The sequence below is a fragment of the Eutrema salsugineum genome, unplaced genomic scaffold (assembly GCF_000478725.1).
Source record: "Eutrema salsugineum unplaced genomic scaffold, Eutsalg1_0 scaffold_6, whole genome shotgun sequence".
NCBI lineage: Eukaryota > Viridiplantae > Streptophyta > Magnoliopsida > Brassicales > Brassicaceae > Eutrema > Eutrema salsugineum.
Window position 1 is genome coordinate 13,539,698 of NW_006256547.1, and position 20,302 is coordinate 13,559,999.

The 20,302-nt window shown below is 40.8% G+C and overlaps 1 non-coding gene across 1 annotated transcript; it reads left to right on the top strand.

Annotated features, from left to right (window-relative positions):
- Positions 1-3,927: 3,927 nt before the first annotated feature.
- LOC112083725 lies at positions 3,928-4,035 on the top strand. Its single transcript, XR_002897859.1, has one exon. It is a non-coding gene; the product is annotated as a small nucleolar RNA R71 (small nucleolar RNA).
- Positions 4,036-20,302: the final 16,267 nt, after the last annotated feature.

Genomic DNA, 20,302 nt, shown 5'->3' on the forward strand with positions numbered 1-20,302 from the left:
CCTGAGTATCTTTGAACAAAGTAGGCCACCAAAAACCTGCTTGCAAGATCTTTGAAGCGGTTTTGAAGGTTGCAAAGTGTCCTGCGTAAGACGAGCTATGGCATCCGAATAAAATTCCTTCCATCTCTTCTTCAGCCACGCATCTTCGGAATAACCCATCAGCACATCTCTTATAAAGATAGGATTCATCCCAAAAATAATGTCTTACGTCTTTCAGAAACTTTTTCTTCCTATAACCAAATAATTGCGGTGGTTCTACATCAGCTGCTAGGTAATTCGCTATGTGCCTAAACCATGGGGTGTTGAAAGCATCTGCTCGTCGCATTAGAGGACGTGGTGGTGTGGTATTGGCATTGGGGGTAGTATCTATAACATAGATGTTTTCTTCAGGCAAACTGTCATTTAAAGGCAATCTTTCTTCAACTCGAATTCGTGAAAGATGGTCTGCAACTCCATTATCTGCTCCTTTCCGATCTCGAATTTCGATATCGAATTCTTGCAGTAAGAGGATCCATCTTATCAACCGAGGTTTAGCGTCTTTATTAGACATTACATACTTGATTGCAGCATGATCAGTATGAACTATGACCTTAGATCCTACGAGATAAGAACGGAATTTCTTAAATGCAAATACGACAGCTAGAAGTTCTTTCTCTGTTGTAGCATAATTGCATTGAGCTTCGTCAAGAGTTCTGCTTGCGTAGTAGATTAGGTGCAGTTTCTTATCTTTTCGTTGGCCAAGCACTGCTCCGACTGCATAGTCACTTGCATCGCACATGATTTCGAATGGGAGTTCCCAATAAGGTGCTTGCACGACTGGAGCGGAAACAAGGGCTTGTTTGATCTTATGAAACGCGGCTAAGCACTCATCATCAAACTCGAAGTTCGTTTATTTGCAAAGCAAACGCGTAACAGGTCTAGCTATTTGAGAAAAATCTTTTATGAATCGCCTATAGAATCCTGCGTGTCCTAAGAAACTACGAATTCCTTTTACGTTTGTGGGAGGTTGTAGGCTGGTCATGACTTCGATTTTAGCTTTGCCAACTTCAATACCTTTTCTGGAAATTCTGTGCCCAAGCACGATTCCGTCTCGTACCATGAAGTGACATTTTTCCCAATGTAATACTAAATGCTTATCTTCACATCTTCGCAGAACTTTACCAAGGTTGCCTAAGCATTTTTCAAAAGAAGATCCATAGACGGAGAAATCATCCATGAATACTTCCATGAAGTCTTCGATAAAGTCTGTAAAGATCGACATCATGCACCGCTGGAAGGTAGCAGGTGCATTACACAATCCAAAAGGCATACGTCTGTAAGCAAACGTGCCATATGGACAAGTGAATGTCGGTTTTTCTTGATCCTCCGGGCGAATAGGAATTCGGAAAAATCCGGAGTATCGATCAAGAAAGCAATAGTAGGGATGATTAGCTTATCTTTCTAGCATTTGATCTATGAAGGGAAGTGGAAAATGATCTTTCCTAGTTGCTGCGTTCAGTTTCCGGTAATCGATGCACATACAATGTCCAGTTACTGTTCTTGTAGCGATCATTTCATCTTTATCATTTTTAATGACATTGACTCCTCTTTTCTTTGGAACAACATGAACTGGGCTAACCCAAGTGCTATCTGAGATAGGAAAGATTATTCCAGCTTCTAAAAGCTTCATAATCTCCTTCTTGACAACATCCATGAGATTAGGGTTCAGTCTCCTTTGACTTTCGATTGAATTTCTAGCATTATCCTCTAGATTAATCTTGTGCATACAAAGATCTGGAGAGATTCCAGGTAAGTCATCAAGTGAATATCCTAAGGCTTTTCTATGCTTTCTCAGCTCAGTCAACAGCATTGTGGTTTCTTCTTCCGTCAAACCAGAGTTTATTTTGACAGGATAAGTAGAATTTGGTCCAAGGAAAGCGTACTTAAGTCCGACGGGAAGAGGTTTAAGCTCAACTTTAGGGGCTTTAAGCTCACTCCAAGGATCGTTAATTGCTGCAACAGTGTCTTTAGGAGGTGTAGAAATGTTTGTTTGGTCCTTAAGATCTAGATAGTGTAGAGGTTTCCTATAAGTTTCGGACTTATCAAGCATACGTGCGCATTCACTCGAAATTCCTTCAAGGAAATTGCGTTCATCTTTTGCAGGTGAAAGCGTGACACTTAAAGGGTCGTCAAGAAGCAGATCTTCATAGACTTCCTCAATAATTCCGTCTAAATCATCAACCCAACAAATTTTGCCATCCAGAGTCGGTTTATCGAAACTTTTGTTCATGTCAAATTGCATAACTAGACCGGCTAGATGAAGGTCGATTTTTCCTTCAGGAACATTGATTATGGCTCCGGCTGTAGATAAGAATGGTCTTCCAAGAATAAGTGGATCCTTAGGTTCTTTTTCTAGTTCTAGAACTACGAAATCGGTTGGTATGGAACATCTTTCGATTTCGACAGGAATATCTACTAGGATACCTACTGGTTGTCTAACAGAACGATCAGCTAATACTAAGGAGATTTTAGTGGGCTTGAAAGTGTGGTGTCCTAAACGTTTTGCTACTGAAAGAGGCATCGTGTTTATGCTAGATCCTAAATCACAGAGAGCACGCTCAAAAGCTACATCATTGATGGTGCATGAAAGTACAAAGCTTCCAGGATCGTTTTTTTTTTTCAGGGATTCGGCTTTGCAGGATAGAACTACATTCATGGGTTATCATCATAACGCCTTCTTCAAGAGTTAAAGAATTTTTTAGAATACCCTTCATGTATTTTCTTAAAGCAGGAATCATAGCACAAGCTTCTACGAAAGGTAATCTCACATTTAATTGATCGATTAGCTCTTTCAGCTTAGCTTTTTCTTTCTCTTTCTTAGGGGCTCTTAAGGCTCTAGGATATGGAGGTTTAGGTTTGTAGACACGAGTTGGTGGAGGTGGAGTTGGGTCTTCTCCGAGGATTTCCCGGGATGTATCTTCTTTTACTTCTTCTCCTTCCTTTTCTCCTACCACTTCCTTTTCAACATCTTCCTTCGTGATTCTTTCTTTTTCTTTCTCCTTTTCCATACCCTTTTCCACATCTTCGGGATCTTTAGGAAATTCAGGCTCTTTGTAAGCTAATTCACTCCTAAGTGTGATAGCTTTCACATGATCGAAGGGATCTGCTTCAATTGAGCTTTCAAAAGAATTTTCACTTAGCTCCTCTTCAGAGTTTTCTAACTTTTTAGAATTAGTTTTGACCATTATATTAAGGAGGGTATCGGAATCCTTCTGCATCTCTTTTAGTTCAGATCTAAGATCACTAATCTCTTGAGACATAGATTTTTCAAGCTCTAGAATCTTTTTGTTTAGGTTTTCAGCTTCAGAATAGGGAAAACTAGGATAGGAAACAGGATTAGATTGAATAGCTGAGATTGGTTCGGAAGGTGGTGTCCAACCAGGCTCAGAAGACGTTTTCCCGCGGTCAGGTGGCTCACGACCGCGGTGAATCATGTCTTGGCCGCGGTCAGAAGCAGCACGACCGCGGTGAAAGCTTGCTTGGCCGCGGTCCGGATGAATGGACCCGCGGTGATCAGAAACGAATGGAAAATCTTGAATTTGATAAACTTCTGCAGTGTTCACCATCCCTTGATCATAAGAATTCATTGGGTTGTCCCAACCATCAAAGTTACACGTATTGTGTACCCTATTTGGTTGTTGCAATCCAAGATGATTCATTATGTGACGGAGACACTTTATAACTTCCGAAATTTCTTCTTTCTTCTCACGAAGTGCAGAATTACCAAAGGTTACTTGATTTTGGATGCTGTTTCCAAAATTTTTAATGAAAACGTGAGCATCTTCTACAGATCTAGTTGTGAAATCTTCATTACTTGCTACATCAAAAGAGTGTCGTAACTCTGGAGTTATACCGCGATAGAAGATACTTAGCAAGTATTCCTCGGCATATCCATGGTGTGGACAATCTCTTTGGTATTCCCTAAATCTTTCCCAAGTTTCTAAAAGATCTTCATCTTCTTTTTGTTTAAAAGTTCTTATCTTCTTTCTTAAGAGATTTGTACGATTTCTAGTATAAAAACGATTTAGGAAAGCAGTTCTACACGCTGCCCACGTTTTTAGTGAAGCATGTAGCAAAGATTTTAGCCATTTGCTGGCCTTATCTTTAAGAGAGAATGGGAAAAGACTACACTTGTGGTAATCCCCATTTGCTGTAATGGTTGCACATAATTCTTCGAACGTCTCGATATGGTCTATTGGGTTTTCGAATGAATAACCAGAGAATTGATTTTGTTGAACTAAATGGATATGGGGTACCTTAATTTCGGTTTTGCCATCCTCAGGTAAGGCTGGTTGAATAGCTCTTTGATCTCCCATGAACTTTTCGAGTGAATCGAAACTTCCAATCAGTTCTTCATCATCTTTGTGTTTGACCGATCCGATTAGCTCATTGTCATCATAAATCGGTTCTTCAAACTCATCAGCAGTCAGGTCATCATCGCTTGGATCACCATCCACACGATTCGGTGGATCACCAAGAGTTCCGGGAACATGTTCCCGGTCTCTCATCTCAGAGAAACCTGAAAAATTCAAAAGAAAAAGTAAAAATAAACAAGTGTTCTAATGGATTTAAGCTGGGATTCGCAACGAAACAAATTTAAGTCCCCGGCAACGGCGCCAAAAACTTGATGCGAGTTGTAAACGGGGTTGGTCGGTTTTCGTTTTACTAAGCTTCAGGTTTTAAATTTATAACCCCTAAATGTCTGCAAGTGCACAGATGTGCGCTGTAGTACTTAGGGTATCGATCCACAGAGACTTAGTTGTTTCAGTACGAATTCAACGCAACGCTTAAATCAGATTAGAACTAAAAGGTTTTGGTTTTGGTTTTGGGTTTTTGTTGTCACTAAATCTAAACTAGAAAGCTAAACAAGTAAAAGCAATTGAAAGTGAAAGCAATAAAGCAAGTAGAAATCGATTAAACAAGAGGCGATTTGAAGCGAAGAACAAGCGAATGAAAAGCAGATAAATAGCGATTAAAAAGCAGATGAAATTGAAGGTTGTAAGCAATAAAAGACAAATATTGGGGCTCAAGGGGTTTCGCAGGGGTTCATGGACTAAGCTATGTCTATTTTAAACAAGTGATAAAGGTAATCAACTACGTATGTTCTAGAACTCGAGGCACGGAAGTATGAATAGCCTACTTTCGCAGCACTAAACAACTATCTCTCGCACCCCTAATCAGTAGGTTTCCACTCTGATTCTGGAAGGGAGAAGATGCAATAGCAGGACAAGACTCATCAACATTCACAACTCAACTACAGGTAGGTTTCCACTCCTATAGAAGAATTGCTCGTTTCACCCTAGTTCAGACAATCAATGAAAACTTTCGCAACATATCATATCAGATCGGCTTCTAAGTGGCCAGCAAAGAATCACGCAGTAAGATTAAAGGCAAACGAAGAACATCTAGAAGATTATAAATCCTAAATCTATCGATTCATAAGCAAAGACACATGAAATTCCCTTTGAAAAATCCCTTTAAACCCAACTGGGTAACTACTCAAACATATTGTAAACAATCATCACAGAGTATTGAAAGTTGCAGGAAATTAAAGAAAAGAGGGAAGAAGAACGAAGAACGGAGAAGCAGAAGGAGGCGCGATGGTTACTCCTGCGGCGGCTCCTCTTCGAAGACGGCGGCAGCTCCTCCTTAGGGTTGCACGAAAATCTCTCTCTCTCTCCTCTTTGTCTACTAGTTTCGGTCTCTATTGGTCTCTCCTCTTTAGAATGACCTAAAGAGGGTATTTATAACTTCTGGAGTGGTTCTGGAGACTTAGGGCTTCAAAAATAACGAAAAGAATTGATCTGGGCTTTAATTAAGTCGTCGGGAAAGTGAACGACCAAAGTCCGCGGTCGCGGTGGCTCTACCCACGGGAAAATGGGTGTTGGCCGCGGTCCCGGCACCCGTTCTCTTCTAGAACTGCATTTTCTGTCATTCTTGCCTCGGGAATATCTGAAGATCTAACCGTTGGACTGTCTCCAAACCAAGTGCATTAGAAATCTGGTTGGATCCTCTATGTTGTCTTAAATTTTGGGGGTGATCAGACGGTGAGAAGTTCTTCATCGCTTGTCATACTTCTGACGGTCTGCATTTATCCAAAATTGCTCATTTGTTCCAAATTGCATATCTTTTGCCCAAGTTTCCTGTAAAGTCTTTTGAAACTCTGAAACATTGAAAACACTTTAAAAACCATTAAAAACAGAGTAAAACACCTGCATAAGACATAATTATGATCTATAAAAGTGGTCAAAATACGGTGTTATCACCCACCTAGCGTGTCGTTTGTTGAGCTTTTGTTGTCCCTTCAGATGTTTAAGAGATGCATGATCGGTATGTATGACAAATTCCTTGGGCCACAAATAGTGTTGCCATGTTTGAAGGGTCCGAACTAAAGCATATAGTTCTTTGTCATAAGTTGGATAGTTTAAAGTGGATCCTCCGAGTTTTTCACTAAAGAAGGTTATAGGCTTCTTATCCTGCATCAGAACTGCACCAATGCCTATACCAGAGGCGTCACATTTTATGTCGAATGTTTTAAGAAAATCAGGTAGAACAAGTAAAGGGGCATGAGTAAGCTTATCCTTTAGAACCGTAAAAGCTTCTTCTTGTGCTGATCCCCACTTGAATCCTACGTCTTTTTTGATGATCTCGGTCAGAGGGGCAGCTAGAGTGCTAAAATATTTGACAAACCTCCTATAAAAACCAGCGAGACCATGAAAGCTCCTCACATCTCCAATGCTCTTAGGGGTTGGCCACTCTCGAATTGCTTTGACCTTCTCCTCATCTACTTTGATACCATCTGCACTCACCACAAATCCTAAAAACACAAGGTTATCTGTACAAAATGTGCACTTCTTCAAATTTTCCATAAGCTTTTCTTTCCTAAGCACATCTAGCACAGATTTCAAATGATTAATATGCTCTTCCAAGTTTTTGCTATAAGCTAGGATATCATCATAGTATACGACCACAAAAAATCCTGTGAAGGCTCTAAGCACATGATTCATCAATCTCATGAATGTACTAGGTGCATTAGTTAACCCAAACGGCATAACAAGCCACTCATATAGTCCATGTTTAGTTTTAAATACAGTTTTCCATTCATCCCCTTCTTTCATTCGAATTTGATGATAGCCACTTTTCAAGTCTATCTTAGAGAAAATACTAGAACCATGTAATTCATCTAGCATATCATCAAGCCTAGGAATGGGGTGTCGATACTTCACCGTGATATTGTTGATTGCCCTACAATCGACACACATGTGCCAGCTCCCATATTTTTGGGGCACAAGTAGCATAAGCACGGCACAGGGGCTCATACTTTCTCTGGTATGACCCTTCTCCATTAGCTCATTCACCTGTCTTTGTAGCTCCTTGGTCTCCACCGGATTGGTCCTATACACAGGTCTATTAGGCAATGACGCCCCAGGCACAAAGTCGATTTGGTGTTCTATGCCTCTAATGGTGGTAACTCTTTTGGATTATCCTCAGGAAACACATCTTGATATACCTGCAAAAGATCATTCATTTTACTCGGCAGAGCCAGTGCCAGGTTAGTAATACTTTCAAGTGCTTCTTTAAACACAAATTAGAGGATAGGCTGCTTGGAAATGAAGGCTTTCTTGACATTACCAGCCTTTAGAAAGAAGTTAGAAGACTTTTGGGGCGGCTTCTCCTTTTGTTTCATCTGAACTTGATCCTGATACACTTCTTGCGGTGTCAAAGGGATCAAGGTGATTTTTCTGCCATGAAAAACAAAAGAATGCTTATTGGTAAAGCCAGCATGTATCACTGTTTTATCTGATTGCCATGGCCTCCCGAGAAGAATATGTCCAGCCTCCATTGCTAACACATCGCACAAAACTTTATCTTCATATTTTCCAATAGAAATAGGCACCAAGACTTGATTTTGAACCTTCATTTCCCCAGTTTCATTAAGCCATCGCAACTTGTAAGGTTTCGGGTGTTTGGTCATCTTTAGTCCAAGTTTCTTGACCATCTCCTCACTAGCTACATTAGTGCAGCTTCCTCCATCAACAATGAGGCTGCAAACCTTTCCTTGGACCACACAGCGAGTGTGAAATAAGTTTTCCCTCTGCTCTTGTTCTTCGTCCTTGCTTTGCATGTTTAATAGTCTCCGAGCCACAACTAAGTCTCCTCTAGCCGGAATAGCCTCATATTCCTCAGATATTTCAGGGTCCTCCGGTGGCTCTTCTTCTGACTCAATCTCTCCATTGTCTAAGAGTACTATTACTCTTTTGTTAGAGCACTCATTCGCGTAATGCCCTCTCCCATGGCATTTAAAGCATCGAACATCTCTAGATCGGGTTGAGGTAGCTTCAGCTTTACTTCTGATATCTTGAACTGCTACTGCTGGCCTTGCGTCTTGCTTTGGATTTACTAGGGACTTATTTTCCCGTTGGTAGTTTGGCTTTTCCTCCTTTTGATAATTTGGTTTAGTGGTAAGGCCTCCAGCTCCATAACTAGTTTTAACCGAGGGTCTTTTTTTGATTTTTTGCTCGATTAAGATAGCTTTGTGCAGCATCTCCTCTATTTCCTCATAATGTTGCATTTCTAATCTGTCCTGGATCTCCCGGTTGAGTCCTCCCAAGAATCTTGACATTGTAGCTTCAACATCTTCATAAATTTCAGCTCTCTACATCAAAGTTTCCAATTCTTGATAATAGTCTTCTACCGTGCGGCTGCCTTGGGTGAGTCTCCTCATTCGTTGGTGTAGTTCCCGGGGATAATGGATCGGCACAAACCTCTTTCTCAGCAAATACTTTATTTCAGACCATGATTCAACCGGATACTGCTGATTACGCCTTCTAGAAGTCACAATTTGATCCAACCAACTTAATGCATAGTCGTAGAACTCTGTTGCCGCCACCTTAACTCGGTTTATCTCAGTATAGTGTTGGCAATTGAAAACCAACTCAATCTTATTTTCCCAATCTAAATACGCATCAGGATCATTCTTGCCGTGAAATGGAGGGATGCGTAGCTTGACACCTCCTAAACCATCTGGAACTGTAGGCTTATCTTCTTTAGTTGATCTATGCTACCCTCTACTTCCTCTAGACGAGCTGCTCTCTTGACCATAGTATATATCAGCCTCCTCATCTCTGGTGCTTTTATTTGGCTCTTGAACCTTTTCTTTTCCATGATCTCTCCTCCTTGTTTCTTTGTTTGACCGTGAATCAGAATGATGATGTAGCATCTCTTGTCTAAATTCTTCAAGTTGGGAGGTCATGAGCTTTTTCATCTTGGCCATCATGGCTTCCATCATTAATTTGTTGAAACCATTGCAAGTGGTCTCCTCGTGTTGATCCGACATAGTTCCTAATACCAAAAACACAAACAGATCATTAGAGATTTGTCCCAAATTTCTAGTTCCTCAAGAAATCTAAAACCCTAGAATATGATCGGTTTTCATTTGAACTTAAACTGATACTACTGATGGTGTGAATTGATGTAGAAGTTTGAAAAACACTATGAAATATGAAAGTTGGCGATACAAACATGAAACACGAGATCTATAAGTGAACTTGATATATCTAAGAAAATGATTTAGCGGTTTGATTCTAAGGATATTACACACCTATGAATCGGGTGTTTGAGAGATATGACACACTCACAAACTAAGATGTTCTGAAGAAGAAATGATCTTACTTAGAAAGATTTTTAGATAAAAGAAAGATGGTTTCTCAAATGAGATTATGATATGTTTTTTATCATTTAGGTTGTATAATTCATTCCAAATCAGTTTTATTTCATGCATTTTAGGCCTTTAGGTGTTGTTTTAGGGCTTAGGGGTTGCATTAGGTCCCAATGAGTCTTTGCATGGTTTGGAGTGTTTATCAGGTGTATTTGGAGCTATTTGGAGCTGAAAAGGTGAAACCAGAAAAAGAAATGGTGATCAGAGCTCTAAAAATGGTGAAAATAGCCTTTTGGAGGTTCTCGGCGCTAGCCTGTACTGCAGGAAGCTTTTTCTCGGCGATTTTCATGTACCGCGGGTGGATTTCTCGGCCAAAACGCGTACCGGCTGGTTAAGTTTCTCGGCCAAAAATCTCGGGTGCAGATACATCTCAGATATCACATTACCGGAAGGTCTTGCCGTCCGATTCAGCTGTCGGGGTCTTCATGAAAGTTGGAGATAATTGAGTCAAGAGCCCAGAACAGTTCGAATCAGGGTATTTGGAGCTCGTAGCTGAAAGATAAGGCCATTGGAAGATAGACCTATCTCACGTCCATTCCGGAGCAATCCGATACGTCTGAAAGATTACTTGTTCGGGGAGATTTAACATCCGATTCAGTTTACAGGGTCTTCATAAAATTTAGAGATGAGAAGGTCACGGATCCATAAGAGGTAGAATCATTGGATTTGGACTTGTGAGCTGAGGGTTAAGCTCACCGGAAGACATACCTGTCTCGCTACAGTTTCAAGACCGATCTGATGAGTCACAAAGATTGCGTGGGGCGATGACTATCCAATCTGATTCAGCTGCCGGGGCCTTCACCAAGATTCAAGAAGAAGGTGTCTAGTTTCCGGAACACTTAAAATAAAACGATTTGGAGCCGTGAACTGGGAGATATCGCCATTGGAAAGAACACATGTCTTGCGGCCCGATCAGGACTCACGTGATGCGCCTCAAAGAACCAACGAGAAAGGGGCTTTGCCAACGTCACACGGGGTTGAGCCCTTCACCAAACTTTGAGCTGAGGACGTCATCTCGTTTGTGGAGTTGGAAGAGCAAGGTTCGGACCAGTGAACAAAGAGTAAAGAAGGAATTGGTGCAGGCGGTTTACATTCATACCGAGAAGAAACACCGACCAAACTCTGGTCGATCTTACCTTGGAACCTTGACGTTTTTGACTGGCTTTTGTAAGCTAAAATGCTTAGGGATTGTCGAGATGCTGCACTGACTGAGGTACTGATCCCCTGAAGCTATCCTTAACGCCGCACCGAGGTGAGTTCAGACGGTGTAGTGTCTTGGTGTAACCCGCTTCAAAAAGCCGAAGAAATATCGAGCTCCTGCACCGACTGAAATCAGGTCGACACATTCTCGAACCAGGACGTTTTTATGGGCCTTTTTGGGACCAATACCTAGTTTGTTCTAGGTTGCCCATCATGAAACCCTACCTATATATATGTTTTAGTCATTATCCAGCAGACTAAGTTTTATTCTCTTTGTTTCTTTGCCTCTTTAGTGTAAAAACGAGTTTGATCAAGAGATATCTTATCATTTCTTCATCTCATCTTTACTTCTAATCATGATTAACATCACCTCTTGCAAAGGAAATGGTGTGTTCATCATGATTAGTGAGTAGTATTCTTTTAAGCTTCAAGATGTGTAGATTTAGGATGCTTAGATGTAGATTAATTATTGTTTAAGCTTAGATTCTCTTCTCCTTTCCTTATTTAGCTGATCCTAATGCTAGATCCTTGCACATCACTTGGGTCTAGAATCTGGGTTTTTCATGCACCAAAGGTGTTTGATGAAATACCTGAATGAAAGCTAACTAAGGGTTTATGCATTAATGCCATGATGATCTTTGTTAATTGCATAAATGACATATTAGAGTTGATTCTTAATGCTTACTAGTTTATATTTCACAAATGGGAATTTGGTTTGAAAATGGATTAGTATAGAGATTAATACCTTCATGAGAGGATTAATCTTGCTTTAAACTCTAAGTTGATTGGATTAGAGATCATGTGATTGCTTGCTATGTCTTTCTGTTAAGGATTCAGTCTTTCTTTGTTAGAGATTGTTTGGTCACTTATTAGGCTTGGAACATTATGCTTGTTGATTGCTTGGTTATCTCTAATGGTTGTTAGACTTAATTAAGTGATTTGCAAAGGGATTTCTTTTATGAGAGTGGATTAATCTGATCATGAAGCCTAGACTAAAGAGTTGCAAGTGTTGCATTGTTGTCTTGCATCATTAGTTTTCATTGAAAGCACCATAATCAATGACCACACCTAGAGGCTTAGTCTTCTCTTCTTGTTTACCATCTATCATTTGCTTCTTGTTTTAATCATTGCTAGTTTGTTAATCTTATTTAGTTTCCTTTTAATCACCTGTTTGAATCAAACCCTACTTGTTTGCTTGAATTAAGTAACAGATCATATAGTCTAGTGTCTAGCTTCCACATCCTTGGATTGACACCCCTTATACTACTTTGACAAGGGGATTGATAGCCCTTTGATTTACCGGTTTGATTCTTAGGATATTACACACCTAAGAATCGGGTGTTTGAGAGATATGACACACTCACAAACTAAGATGTTCTGAAGAACAAATGATCTTACTTAGAAACATTTTTAGATAAAAGAAAGATGGTTTCTCAAATGAGATTACAAGAGAATATAAAGGAAAGTAAGAGAGTCTCGGCCATCAATAGACATGTCTAGGAAATACAAGTATGAGCTGTCTAATGTCTTCACACGCTCCCCTTCTATTGGCCGTCTCATTTGGGCTGGACTTAGTGGACCTTATTAAGAAGGTGATCCAATCTTTCCTCATTAAAAATCCATCACTAGAAAACCCATTGTGACAAAACTAGTGGTGGGGAAAAAGAGTACAAGATTGGATCACAAGTCCACTAAGCTTCGAGGACTTGGATCACAACCAAATTACTTGTGATGAACTCTTTTCCCTCTTTTTAGCCGAATGTTATGCTTGGAACACTTGGAACACTTGGCATTCCGAAGAGTGTAAATTCCATGAAACTTGTCCGAATTGAGTGATTCCGGTTGCAGAAGACAAAGGACTAATATATCTCCAACTTTGGTGAAGGAAGCTTCGGTGCTTGGGAAGTGGAAGGCTTCCTGGAGGGCACATCTTTGCAGTGCATTTACTCGAACAGAGAGAGGCGTCTAAACATGTGTCCATTCCGGAGACCGTATCTTCCTGCTCATAGCTCCGAATTGAATGATCTTGGATTTTCTGGAAAGAAGACTCATATGTCTCAGATTCTCATGAAGGCCCCGAAAACTGAATCGTCCTGTAAGTACACCGTCCTTCGCATTCTTCAGAGCTCATCGGCTTGGTCCAAAACAGCATCGAGACAGGGGTTTCTTCCGACGAGCTTAACTCTCTGCTCACGCGTCCGAATTCCATGATTCCACTTGCTATGAAACCGTGATCCAACCCTCTCCAACTTCTATGAAGCACCCGACATCTGAATCGGACCCCCCGGACAGGCGATTTCGGAAACGTGTCTGCACCCAGAGATTTTGGCCAAGAGATTCAATAGCCGGTACGCGTTTTGGCCGATAAAGTCTACCCGCGGTACGTGAAAATGGCCGACAAAATCCTTCCTGGTACGCGAGAATGGCCGAGAAAAACCTTCCTGGTCAGCGAGAATGGCCGAGAACCTCCTTAAACCCAATTTTACCACTTTTCAAGCTTTGATCACCATTCCACCTCCTGGATTCATCTTTTCATCTCCAAATACACCTGATAAACACTCAAAACATGCAAAGACTCATTGGGACCTAATGCATCTCCTAAGTTCTAAAACAAACCCTAAGGACCTAAAATGCATGGAATAAAACATGGTTTAGAATGAATTATGCAACCTAAATGATGCAAATTATGAACATATCAACTCCCCCACACTTGTCCTTTGCTTGTCCTCAAACAAACAAGAACAAATGAGAGAAAGAGGTTGAATGCATGGGAGTTCACATTTCCTTTTTGAGAGAAGTGATCACAATGAGAATTCAAGTTCATGCTCAATTATGCAATGCAAAGCCATACTCAGATGTATATCAACTCAACAAGGAATCTCTACAAGTTCTTCTCTCTCTCAACTCTTTCACATTCATTAAGCTTTTTACCAAGTGGATCAAATGATGCATTGTTTAAACAAACATAGTTTGGCTAGGGTGAGGTTATGAGACTAAAATGATCTCATCAATGCCTGAGTGGGTTCAATGCAGCAAAAGGATCTCTCTATGAATGACCAAACTTTGGCAGAATGCTAAAGGTAAAAGGCAACCTATGCATACAAGGGCAAAGACTCATCCCACCCCACACTCTACTCAAAGTTTCCTCACTTGCTTACTTTTCACACTCATTCTTTTCTCACTAGGGGACTCTCTTTTCTTTTTCATACACAAGTCTTTGTAGTTCAAACTTTCCATAGCTCTTTTTCACTTTCTTTTGTAACCTCTAACCTCTTTTTTTCTTTCTTTTTTTTAAAAAAACATTTGAGCTCTTTGGCTTCTTTTCTTTTCACTTAGAGGCTAGACTCTTTCTTTTCAAAACACTAGAGCTCACTTTCTTTGACTCAAAACTCCAAGAATGATTTCTTTTCTTTTTCTATCCCTTAGTTCTCACCATTCTCCTTTTATTTCCACTCATCTCTCCTTTTTCCACTCACCAACATGTATTCCCCCACACTTAGTTCTTGCCAAAACTCTCAGCTCCTTGATGATGGAACTTAGCACTCAATGAGACTTGCCCTTGTCGCCCTAAACCTAACACTTTCTGCTAAGTTTGGTCCAAGGTGGCCTCTCAATCACACACAAACAATTGGCTTGAAAGAAGGATGGGTTCAGGGTGAGGAAAACTGATCTATTATGCAGATTCAGCTATTTGAGCTAAGGAAGAGGATGGTAAAAACAGGATTCTAGCTCAAATATGTATATTGGTATCCACAAGCTTGTTCAAACAATGCACCAAATGATAATTTCAAGTCAAGTTCAGGATTTTCACTTAATTAGAGTTGAGTTCAATTCAAACTTGCTTCTCAGATTCAGATCATTTCAGACTTTGCAAGCACAGAAAAATATTCACAAGCATATTCAGTTCAAGTTCTCAAAGTGATGTACTCTCTAGAAAACCTATCATTACTCCCTGCAAGATGCAACCTATATGCATATGCAATCTAGACTCAATCCTAAAAATGAGAATGCAACTACATGATCATTTTTTGTGAAAATTTTTCAGATTTTTCCATTTTTTTGGTTTTTATATGCACTTAGATGAGACTATATGAATATGCAACTAGAATGTGACTCAAGACTCAAAGTGTAAAATAAGAAAAGAGAAAACATGATTAGTAAAGGATGAAACTCCTCCCCCACATTTAAATAACACAGTCCCTTGTGTTAGAAAAGCATGAGAAAGGAGTTAAAACAAAGTAAACAAGTAAAATGCAAAAGAAAAAGAAAATCTACATGCTATTTACAAGGTTTTGAGTGTTACCTAGGAGCTGTGGAAGTCAGACCCCAATGAGTAAGAGGGGTTTGAAGTGTGGTCGGATGGTGTCTCCCAAGAATGATGGCTTGCCTCATCAGACCCGTCGTCAAGATCCACCCAAGTGGTTCTATATGTGATTAGGGCTGTGCAGTTCATGGAACTCTCTGCTGGAGCCCCTCCTTTGCAATGGTTTTCAAGCTTCTTGATCCTCTTCTTCATTTCCTTGATGCATTTGGCCATCTTGTGGATGGTTTTGTCTTGGTACTTGCACCATTGTTGGAGAATACCAATCTTTTGTTGAGCTCTGAACCCTGAAGTGCCTGGTTCCTCCCAGTTGTAATCATCAAAGTGGTATCTGTTTCCACCAAAACGTTTTTGAGGTGGAGGCAGATCAGCATCTTGAGCACCAGCTGCACTTGTGGTAGCATCTTCAGCGGTTGCTTTCTTTCCCTTGGAGGCTTCTTCTCTGCAAGCTTGCTTGTATGTGAGGATTCGTGGGTCAGTTTGGACCTTGTACAGCTCTTCCTTCGGCAAGAAGAAGTGAATGTTCCTTTTGACTTGGATTGTGGTGATGGAGGGATTGGGCAGGAGAACTTGGGCTGGCTCACTGATGAGAGTCTTGAAGTTCTATACTACCTTGGTACCCACTCTTCCTTGGAGGATGCCAATCTTACACAAATGTGCTTCATTAATCAGATCAAACTTTGCCTTGTTCTCCTTGAATCTGTACCCCCTTGGCTTTCAAGATCTTTGTTACCACCCATCCATGGGCCAGCTTTGCATCTTGCTTTGTAGAGCCCCACATGCACTTCTTGTAGAACATCAAAGACCTTGCTAATTGAGAGGCAAGGCAAAGTGGGTATTCATACCCTTCATAGGGTTCCCCATATTCATGAGTTGGCATCAGCGGTCTCAGCCCCACACCAAGAAGCAATCAGATCTCCTTTGTGAACTCTTCCAACATCAATCTTGAAGTAGAAGCTGTGAAAGAGAATCTTGTGTACATATCTCAGAACTGGATTCCTTATCCAAGAGGACTTAGCTGTTCCAGCTGTGTACTTCCCAGAAGCAATTGATCTCCATAGAAGTTGGATCTCATCTTTTCTAAGATTGACCTGGTTGGAGAGAAGTTCATTTCTAGGTGCTGAAAATCCAAAAATCTCATTCAATTCTCTGAATGACACTGAATACTCCTTCCCTTTCACAGTAAACTCTACATGCCCAAGTCCATCTCCTTGAATAATTCTTGAATCCCTTGGGTAGTAAATGAAAGCTTCAAAGGAAGCCAAGAACTCTTGAGACTCCTGTTCATAAGCGATCTCTCTCATCTCCAAAGTGACTCAACACCCATGTTCCCAAGCAAAGTCTTCACATATTCATAGATGCCAATCTTCTTCAGAAAGTCCAAATCTGGGAATCTCCCTTGCTGGATCTCTATCTGTTGAAACTTAGCCAGATAATCAAGTGTTTCTGGTTCAGTTTTCTTGAACTTCTTTGATCCCTCTTCAATGGTGCCTTGGGAACCACCAGCTGAGCTGCTTGAGTCACTTTCAGTCTGTTCACTCTCGGATACCACAGCCAACTGTTTCCCCTTCTTCTTGGAACCAGAAGCAACCATCAAAGCTTTTCCTTCAGGCCTTGTCCTTTTTGGCGCTGGATCACACTTCCCTTGCTTTGTGGTATTCTTTCCACCTTGACGTTTTTCTCTTGGCTGTGAAGACGCTGAGACCAAACCCTTGCCTTTTGATGCAGTGCCCTTCTTCTTGGCCAGAGAGTTGGTTCTTTCAGTCATCTGCCAAGAGATTCTCAAAAAAACATTGTTAGTACAAGAATAAGCCTCACAAAATTCTCCAAAATTTTGAAAAAATTTGTTGCAATAATCGATTTCAATAGCACATGAACAAGTTTCTCAAGTCAAGAATCAATCCAATAAGTTCATAGCAATGCAAAATCAAGAGTGCAAAGCAGGGACTCAGCAAGAAACCAATTCATCTCTTTTTTTTAAAAAAAATTGATTTTTTTCATGAATTACTTGCAACAATTTTCAAAACTCAAGAACAAGGAATCACCAACAAAGTGCTCTGTTTTCCAAGACTATCTAGCACCCTAGCATTTATAAAAATAATCCCAAGGTCGAAAACAACCCATCAAAATCGATTCCACACCTTGAACTTCAAAAATCACCATTGAAGAACATGGAAAAAGATGAATTTTAACAGGATGAAATACCTTGGGATTAAGATGCAACGAGTTCGAAATGCAATCAGGATGATGTTAACAACTCAAAAACGATCTCAGAGCACTTTGAATCAACAAATTCGGTGGAGAAATGAGAGAGATATGGTGAAAACAATGGAGAGAAATGAGAGAAAGAGTTGCAAACTCGGGTTTGCTGTGGGGAAGAGAGAGTGTGGGACAGGGTCAAGCCTTTGGACTGGTGGTCAATAGATCTATTTTGACCAGTCAAGGCTTTGACCCGTCCTTTTCTCATTGACCGGCCTCCTTTCTCTCTTTTGTGCGTCCGGGAACCGTCGGGATCGAGCCGTATGACCGTCTCGGTGCAGAACCGGAAATATTTTTGTGCTACCTGGGATCTTCTATGCCTACCCTGCATGACCAACCAGCAGTGAATATGCTCAGGCTCGGTTTTATCTCTTCTCTATGCTGCTACCTGGAACTCTTTCTTCCCAACTAGCACGACCAACTTGGAGTAAATTCCGAACATATGTGCGACTTGGTCTTCTTTTGTTCCCAGGTAGCATGACTAAGGCGCAGGGTTTTGGACTTAGACACTTTAGCCTTTCTTTTCCTGCTGCGACCTGGAACTCTTTCTTCCCAGCTAGCACGACCAACTTGGAGTAAATTCCGAACATATGTGCGACTTGGTCTTCTTTTGTTCCCAGGTAGCATGACTAAGGCGCACACTCTTAACACTTAGGCGTCTCAGCATCCTCTTCATTTTGTGCGGCCTGGTCTTCATGCTTCCAGGTAGCACGACCAACTTGGAGTAAATTGCGATACGCGCTTGAATGAATATGAAATGATGAAATATGGTGTAACTTGGGGAAGACGCCTTGACACTTCTAAGAGAGATGAAAGATCTCTTAGACTATCAACAGAAACAAAAGTGCTTGTAATGAAAGGATATAATCCGAATTCACTAATCAAGCTGGTGATCAAACGATTTAGAGAGAGTTTTAGAAATAAAAGGTTTGATAGATTGAAAAGGAAGACAATAGGAATACATATAGAGTCTCAGACACATAGGAAATAACAAAGACAACTAAGACGACTTAAAGACTCTATGACTAAGACTTAGACTAGTTTGAATTTGAAAATAGGCTCCTCTCTTCCTTGATCACATCTGGTGAACAAAATGGGCTAAGTTTCCATCAAGAGGCCTTTTGTAAAAGTGTTGTGAACAAGCCTCATTAAAAACCTTGTTTGGGAAACCCAATTGGGACAAAACCAAATGAAGGGAAAAAGAGCACAAGTCACAACACCTCTCTTGATGAACTCTTAAGTGGCTTGTATCACAACCAATGTAGTTGGATTAGCACACTTAAGATTGCCCTGAATGGTGTGTAGTAGCTTGTGAAAAGCTTGCTTGAACTTCATTGCTCTTGATCTCGTCATTGGACCAATCGGAATATGCAAGTCTTTGTCTTCGTCTATACTTGCTTCCTCGGGTTTCAGCTGCTCTTGGTCTTCATTCGATTCTGGTTCAGGCTCTCCTTGTTCTCCTTCAATCTCCTCAGTTCCTAAGCTGGTCTTGATCATATCACAGAGCTTAAAAGATAAATTTCGGGAATTGAGCTGCGTGTGGAGATGTGCGGGCAAGGTAACCCTGGGTGAGGTCAAAAGCTCCCGAGCAGGAAAAATGCTAAGTCTACAAGTGTGCGACTTGAGCATGCGAGTTGGCCGAGCAGTGAACTGAACCGCATAAACACTCGCTGTTTACACCGACTTCGGCTTGCGACTTGGGAGTCAAGTAGACCAACTCGCACACATACTCAAATCCTGTGGTACATGGTTGTGCGAGCTAGGGAGCAAAGGGAACTGAACATAAAGACTCGCGATTTACACCGAGAGAGGAATGCGGCTTGGCTTACATAGTTTTATCTCGCTGAAGCTCCTTTCTAGACCTGTGCGAGTTGGGCATGGGACTTGGGACTAAAGGAGGACAAACTCACACACTTATTATCTCCAGAATGCGTCTTGGTCGTGCGAGTCGAAGAGAAAAAAGACTGAATCACATAAAGACTCGCGGTTTATACCTAGATGGGCATGCGGCTGAGGCTGAAGGACTTAAGGCTCACAAGACTTTCTTTGGGTGTGCGACTTGGGCCTGCGACATGGGAAGCTCGTGACCAACTCGCAAACTCGAGATTTTACCCATCAAAACCGGATCAGGACCCGGTTTGTTCTGAGCTGACCCGGTTAGTTTAAGGACCTATATATAGTTTTTTAGGGTTTTACCCTAAGGACTAAGCTTTATTCTCTTTGTTTCTTTGCCTCTTTTGTGAAAGACTCCTCTTAAGAAGAGAAATATTGATTTTTAAGGGTTTTAATCAAGAGAGATTCAGAGATCTTTGTGTTTAAAGCTGCAAATCCATCATTATCCATCTTCTCCATCTCCATTTCACACATTAATCATGCAAATCTTCTCAACTTGCAAAAGTTTAAGAGAGATTAGTATGATTAGTGAGTAGTCACCTTAATGATGTTCTAGATGTGTATGTTAGGGAGCTAAAGTGCTAGATTTGGAGTGCTTAGGGCTACGTTCATGCTTTCATCTCTCTAAACAGCTGTTCTCTAGGCTAGAGCCTTGCACATCACTTGTGATCTAGATTCTAGGAATTTCATGCACCAAACGTGTTTGATGAAATTTCTGAAAGAGCTGTATTAGAGGTTTATGCATTAGCTGCATGATGATGTCTTGTTATTAGCATAAATGATCTTTTATAACTGTTTCTTAATGCTCATTGATTCATATTTCACAAATGATGATTTGGTTTGAAAATGGATTCGTGTAGAGGTAAATCCCT